The sequence below is a fragment of the Macrosteles quadrilineatus genome, unplaced genomic scaffold (genome assembly GCF_028750875.1).
Source record: "Macrosteles quadrilineatus isolate MER2022 unplaced genomic scaffold, UCM_ALF_1.0 Scaffold_3__2_contigs__length_128488019, whole genome shotgun sequence".
NCBI classification, from domain to species: Eukaryota; Metazoa; Arthropoda; class Insecta; order Hemiptera; family Cicadellidae; genus Macrosteles; species Macrosteles quadrilineatus.
The window spans coordinates 124795049-124801535 of record NW_026542596.1 but is presented as its reverse complement, the minus strand read 5'-3'; the positions used below and the strand labels follow the sequence as shown (position 1 = coordinate 124801535).

Genomic DNA, 6487 nt, shown 5'->3' with positions numbered 1-6487 from the left:
ATTGCTCATTCTCAAAATAATTTTTGATACTATTTCCTTCAAATTATTTATTCCAAAAATTCAAACAGTTTCAGCTATTTCTAAAATATCGATATCTGACATAAAAACCACTAGTCACTAAAAACCAGCCAACACAGAAGAACAACTGCACGCTAATTATAGGTACAGGTTGTCGCTAATTTTAGTTATTCGCTAATTCCACCTAATTCAATGAAGATGGTGGTCGCCACGCCACTATTGGTTGATGAGCGCTAAATTAAAAGTTTTCGGTAGCCCCAACTTCCGATTGTCTGTTGCAAGAATATTATCAATGGATTAGTTATTATAATGGTTTATTTCTCATAATACTACATAATAACGTGTAAATAAAACACTTACTTAAAATTCATAATAAACTACAGCAAAATTATTAAAACTAAAAGGAAAAGGCATTTTTGTTTTAGGCTACGGTATTTAATTATGAAGACATTAAGTCGTGCAGTATTTGATACAAAAGTAATATTCTTGTGGATAACCAAAAGGCATATTAAAATGCTTGAAATAATTCAGTTGGCCTACATTAATTAATTATTAGCTATGCGATACTACAATACAGTTGCGAGCAGCGCTACTCGCCGCGCCGTGCCATAAAACTGAGATTTGGTCACTCTGTTCAACCCAAAATTTTAACAAAACTAAGCATGATAGAAAGAAAAGTTAAATACAAAAATTAAAGTATATTTAATTATCTACAACTTTCTCACAGACGAAACTTCTCTGACCAACAAACAAAAATTTTAGTAGGCGACTAACTTTTTCACTTCACTATTCCAAAAATTTTCTATTGTGTTAATTTTAAAAATATATATATGTACTACCAAATAAAATTTTAATTTTCAAAACCATACCATTGGCATGAAGGGTTTATTCCCTAGCTCTGTACAAAATTTCAAAATTTTATCTCAATTGTAAGGGTGTAAAAATGCAGTATATTTAAACCACGACCACTAGTTTCGTACTACCGTAATGGTGAAATGGCCGGGAGTTAATGCTCAGTGCGACGTTGCCAATTCTCGCTGGCCGCGGCCTGTAGTTAAAGGGGGCCGTGGTTCAGCTCCCGGTCGCAATGAGGGGAGGACTCGTAGTAGGACGATGACGTCATTAATTAGTTCAAATTTGTTCCACGGGCAGCACTCTAGTCAGGCAGCCGACACCGTTATGACGTCATCAACTTTACTTTTTTTTAGGCTTGGCTTGATGTTTTGTTGATGTTGATACATCGATCGGTGCAGCAGAAGACAAGAGTTGCAGTTGAGTATTTTAGTATTTTTATTATTATTGCAAGATTTCTGTTACTACTGACACTTACTTGTTATTTGCTACTTATTTATCAGTTAGGCATAGTTCATAGTTTGAATTGGCATTACAACAGTATTATTATTGCAAGATTTCTGTTACTAAGTTACTGACACTAACTTGTTATTTGCTACTTATTTATCAGTTAGGCATAGTGTTCATAGTTTGAATTGGCATTTGAAGGCATTACAACAGTAAGTTATTTAGAACTTTCAGCCTCATGAAGGTCTCATCACCTAAACAAGGTATTGCTGGAGCTGCCTGCTTTTTGCTGTCTTGTAATGCGGAGCCGATTCTAACAGTAGCGAAATTGTTAAAACTTTGTATTGTATTTTCGGAAATAAAGACAGTGCTTTATACAAACTGTCTTGAAGATAGGCAAATACTTACTTAGGCCTATTAAGTTACAACTTAGGTTTTAATCGTAGGCCTAACTGACGGATGTGGTTCAGATTTTATGAAATGCAAGTGGCTCGTCAAATGTTCTTTTATAAAATAAATTACCAGGGCCTAAAATTAAGAGTAGGCTCCGCAAAGTATATACACATTTAAATTGTTTCAGGTAACATATAGGGCACGAACACTTGTCGGTAAGTTAGCATAAAACAGTTTGATCGCAAGGGATGGATGAAGGATGAATAAATTGTATGACTAAGCCGATAGCGAGTTTGATCCAGGAAGCTCTGCGGGTGTCAGTATAAACTGGCTGTACGACAAAGTTACTGAAGTGGCTCATCCAACTATGTCTTAGTTAATGAATTAAAAATGGCTAGCCTACATGCATGTTTGGTTACATTAAGTCAAAGCATTATCTTGATCCATTTTAAGACTAAGTTAACTCACCTTTCACCTCTTTGAGACAAATGATATATGTTAACCCGATGAACTTGACCACCATTTTACCTAAAATTTATATGCCTCGACAAAAAAAAATCGATAACTTATGTTTAACTTACACTAAGTTATTATTGTCTTGTTACAGATTCCTTGAAGGTGGCTCAACAAAATGCAAGGCATCAAAAGTAACATCTGATCAGTACGGTTCAAGAAGAAACGAGTGTTGAATTCTGATCTTTGTTTTAAATCAAGATTACCTTATTTGGTAAGAACAGTTAATATATTATTTTGTAATCATATCCATGTGTGCATTAATGTCAATAGTGATAAGTCAACGGTAGTCTCTTGCTGGATCCCTTTTGGCTTAGCCAATCAAATACGAGATCACTGCAATGGTCAGAGCCGCTATCAATTTTTGCTGAAGCATCTGACAGTCGAGGCTTTCTTATAGTTTTATGTACCAACATGTATTTGGGAAAAATTAAATCATGTTTATTCCAGCTAGAGAAGATTTAATTTACCATTTTAATAAAATTGTAGGCTATTGCAAAGCTATCCTCTTAATGTTTCTTCAGGTAGTCACTCATCACATTCAAAAATATGTAGGCTGCCTATAGACTATAGAGGATCAAAGTAAATGTTTACCTAAATTTGTTAATGCCAACAACTTTTTTAGATTTATTTTTGATTTTATGATCTTAATCATAATTCAACCCATCACTAACAAATTTGTGTTATTTTTATGTTTAGACTCATGCATCTTCGGCTAAAGCGACAGACCCTGAGTTAGAGGCAGTTAATCAAAGACTGGCTCGGACAAGCCAAATCAAGAGGTCTGAGCCAAATACAAGGTAAGTCTTAGTAGTGGTAAGTGAGTAGGCTTAAAGCCTGGTTTACATGGGTAGAGTAGAGTTTCTAGTATAGTAACTCTACCCGTGTAAACACCCACTGGCGCCTAGTAGCTAGTATAGTAGATAGTAGGTGGTAGAGTAGAGTTACTAGCAACATGTGGCATAGTAGCTCTACTCTACTTCCCCCACCACTAGCGAAATTGTCACTCTCCTGCACACTATACTTGTGTAAATGAGATCCGCGGCAGTAGAGTAGAGTTTCTGATAGAGTGACACTGTCTTGTAACTGGTTTATAACACTCATTTTGGGAATGGAGGTGGAACAAACAGTTCACAAACTATCATCAACACTCTACTATGTGTGAACAGTCGCTTGCTTAAAATCGGTAGAGTGGACAAGAAAGTAGCTCTACTATAAACTCTACACTACCAACAACTCTACCCGTGTAAACCAGGCTTTAGTACAGTAGAACTTAGCTTATTCGAATTTCAGAGGAAAGAAAATATATTTCGAACTATGGGAAGTTTAAAATGTAAAGAGTTTGATTTATAGAGGTCAGAAAAATAAAATTTGAATTGTGGAGGTCCCAGTTTTAAGTGTGGAGTTTGAGAGAATGGAGACTAATGAACACATCTTGGGGGACGGATTGTCAGTTCATGTTTCAACAAAGATATTTTTTGTCTTACGGTAATGCAGTTCGAATTGTAGAGGTTGACTTCGAATTTTGGAAGTAACAGTTTTAATTATGGCAACAAAATTCAAATTGTAGAGGCTGTATTAAGCTTAAAACTACTTTGTACTACTTTGTACTATCGGTATATTATTTTTTTTAATTTTAGAGGCTTTGTGAGGGGAACAGACAAACATTTCTAATTATATAGGTTTTCGAATTACCGTAGCGAGGTTCTACTGTATAGGTACGGTTTATGACTAGGCATAGTGAAAAATATAACACTTAAGTTCCAGAACATAAAAAATTGACGATGAATGTTTTTTACAGAGTGAAAATTATTTCAAGTGTTGCAGTCAGAAGAGATGTGTCTATTCTGTTTCTTCCTCTCTAATATAGTTATTTGTGCAACTAGTGAGAAAAGGGAGCAATTGACTCACTCGAGAGAAATACTTACTCACGAGCCGTAGGCGAGTGTGGAATGGTTTCTCGAGTGAGGCAATTGCACTTTGCACTCGAGTTGTACATTATATTTTTCCTACAGTTACCATAAAACAAATAAATGGTAAAGAAACGTGACATATTTTTACACAGAAGTGAACTTTTAATATTACATTTAATGATACAACAGCTGACCAGCTGATTTACAGCCAGTGCTGCCAACGTATATTGCGCGCATATGACCTTGTCTGCATGTTACACGCTCACTATTTCGTGCCTTCACGTTGCAAATCTGGAGTGATTGAGACAAAGTAATTAGAGTGAGACAATGTTAACATTGTCTCACTGATGAGCGAATTGGCCACTTTGCTTTCTAAAATCAGTGAGAGAACATGCACATTGTTAGGTAACTGTAGGAAATATTTTGCCAACAGCCGATCAATTTGTCAATGTTTTAAATCTATGCCAGTCTACAGACCAAAAATATTGTTACAACAATGTACATTGCCATATTTGTACTATAGTTTTACAATTTTTTTTAGGAACAAATGGGACAATATTCCTGGTTCTGGAGCCAAGCAACACCCAACACTTGGAAACAAAGACCAAGAATAGTTATTTTTAATTTAACAATTTATTCTTTTACTTTACAAAATTAACACCTACATTTTAAAAGCTAGCTTTGGAAAATAAATATGTGTGTTTTATAAATAAAACTATATTTCAACAACTCTTTTGTTTCAATTGATTAATATTTACAATTTGTCCAAGGTAGGCCTATATTGCTATTTTTGGTTTAAGTAGTGAGAAAATATTAGTCTTAAGATATATTTATGTGACCCTATCAAGCATATCGAATGTATTGAGAGAATTAACTATCACTGTAGGTGGCACGATCAGACCTAGACCCGGGACTGATATACTTTTTCATTTTGATGTCCTTAGAGGCCAAAAAAACTATTCATTCAAATTGTTATATATATATAACAACTATAAATATGTCCGTGAACGTGATAACTCAAGTCATTTTGTCTGGTTTTGATGAAATTTGGCTTGAAGGTGTAGGGCAGGATAAACTTGAATGAGTTCCCGAACCAGCACGATCAGACTATGGGAACAGGGTGTTATGGGGTTTTTCTAATTTTTGACCCTCAAAACATAAAAATTCCCAATTCTTCTCTAAACCATTTTGAATAGCTTAAAAATATAAAAATAATTTAGTACATTAAAGTGTTTGTACAATTATTGGTAACGGAGAAAAAAAAAATTCAAAATTTCCTTTTTAATCTTTTGGAGGATACTGTAAGTAGCCTAAACTGTTTTACGTAGTTTGATTGCTTAATGCTTATGGATATATTTTGAGAAGAATCTGGCAAAATAGCAGGAATCCAATTGATAAACATTTTAATAGGTCATCTTAACATTTAAAGCAGTTGTTATATAATATCAATAATCACTGGTATGAGAAGTACATCAGTGAGAAGTACCCGATCTCTATCACCTATGGCGAAGCCTAAGATTATTCACTATGGGGAGTGGGTCACCGGAAGACTGTCCCCCGGACAACTACCCCCCCCCCCCCCCAAGCAGGTTCCTACGTCATGTTGACATCAGAGATCGGGAGGGGGGGGGAGTTTTCCAGTCACGGAAACACAAGTTTCGTTGTCAAACTGTTCTAATATCAAACGGAATTACCCAAATTAAAAATTACTATTACATAGCATCATATTTTGCTAAGGGGGTGGATAGCATTCCAGTCGCGAACACGGCTCCCATATTGGTAAGTTGGCAGATTTCGCGACGTCTTGTTTCACCGGGGGAGCCTGCATTTCCTGGTGAGTTATGAAACGACCTAAACTTTAAATTAACTTTTTTTTTTAAGTCTAATTGCCTGGGCCAAATGTAACACAGAGAAGCCTTTGCTCAATACTTTGAGGATGTGTTCAAATCAAATGCAGAAGTAAACAACGAGGAAGAGATATTTGAGTATTTGTAGTCTCCATTACAACTTGACTTCTCATTGCAGAAGTAAATATCATCGTAGGTGAAATCAATCATCGTCAACGATCTTCATTCTGACAAGGCTCCTGGTTACAACCTCATAACTGGCAAAATATTTATAGAGCTTCCACAAAAAGGAATTAAGTTTTTACCATGTTATTTAATACAATGTTAAGACTGGAATATGTACCAGCTCATTTCAAAACGGTACAATCAATTGTCATCCCAAATCCTGGGAAGCCTCTTTGAACAGGTAAAATCATACCGACCTAAGTCTTTTACCAGTAATTCCCAAGGTATTTGAACTGGGTTCCCACAAAAATATCTTAAGTGACGTGAGTGTATTAACAG

General features: G+C 35.4%; 1 long non-coding RNA gene across 5 annotated transcripts; it reads left to right on the top strand.

The window, feature by feature from the left end:
• Positions 1 to 1187: 1187 nt before the first annotated feature.
• Positions 1188 to 4834, top strand: LOC128990169 (uncharacterized). 5 transcript variants are annotated; one of them, XR_008490496.1, is made up of 4 exons: positions 1188 to 1289; positions 2318 to 2437; positions 2923 to 3023; positions 4678 to 4834. It is a non-coding gene; the product is annotated as an uncharacterized LOC128990169 (long non-coding RNA). The 5 variants fall into 5 exon arrangements; XR_008490498.1 differs by having other exon boundaries at positions 1250 to 1283; XR_008490497.1 differs by lacking the exon at positions 1188 to 1289 and adding an exon at positions 1443 to 1529.
• Positions 4835 to 6487: the final 1653 nt, after the last annotated feature.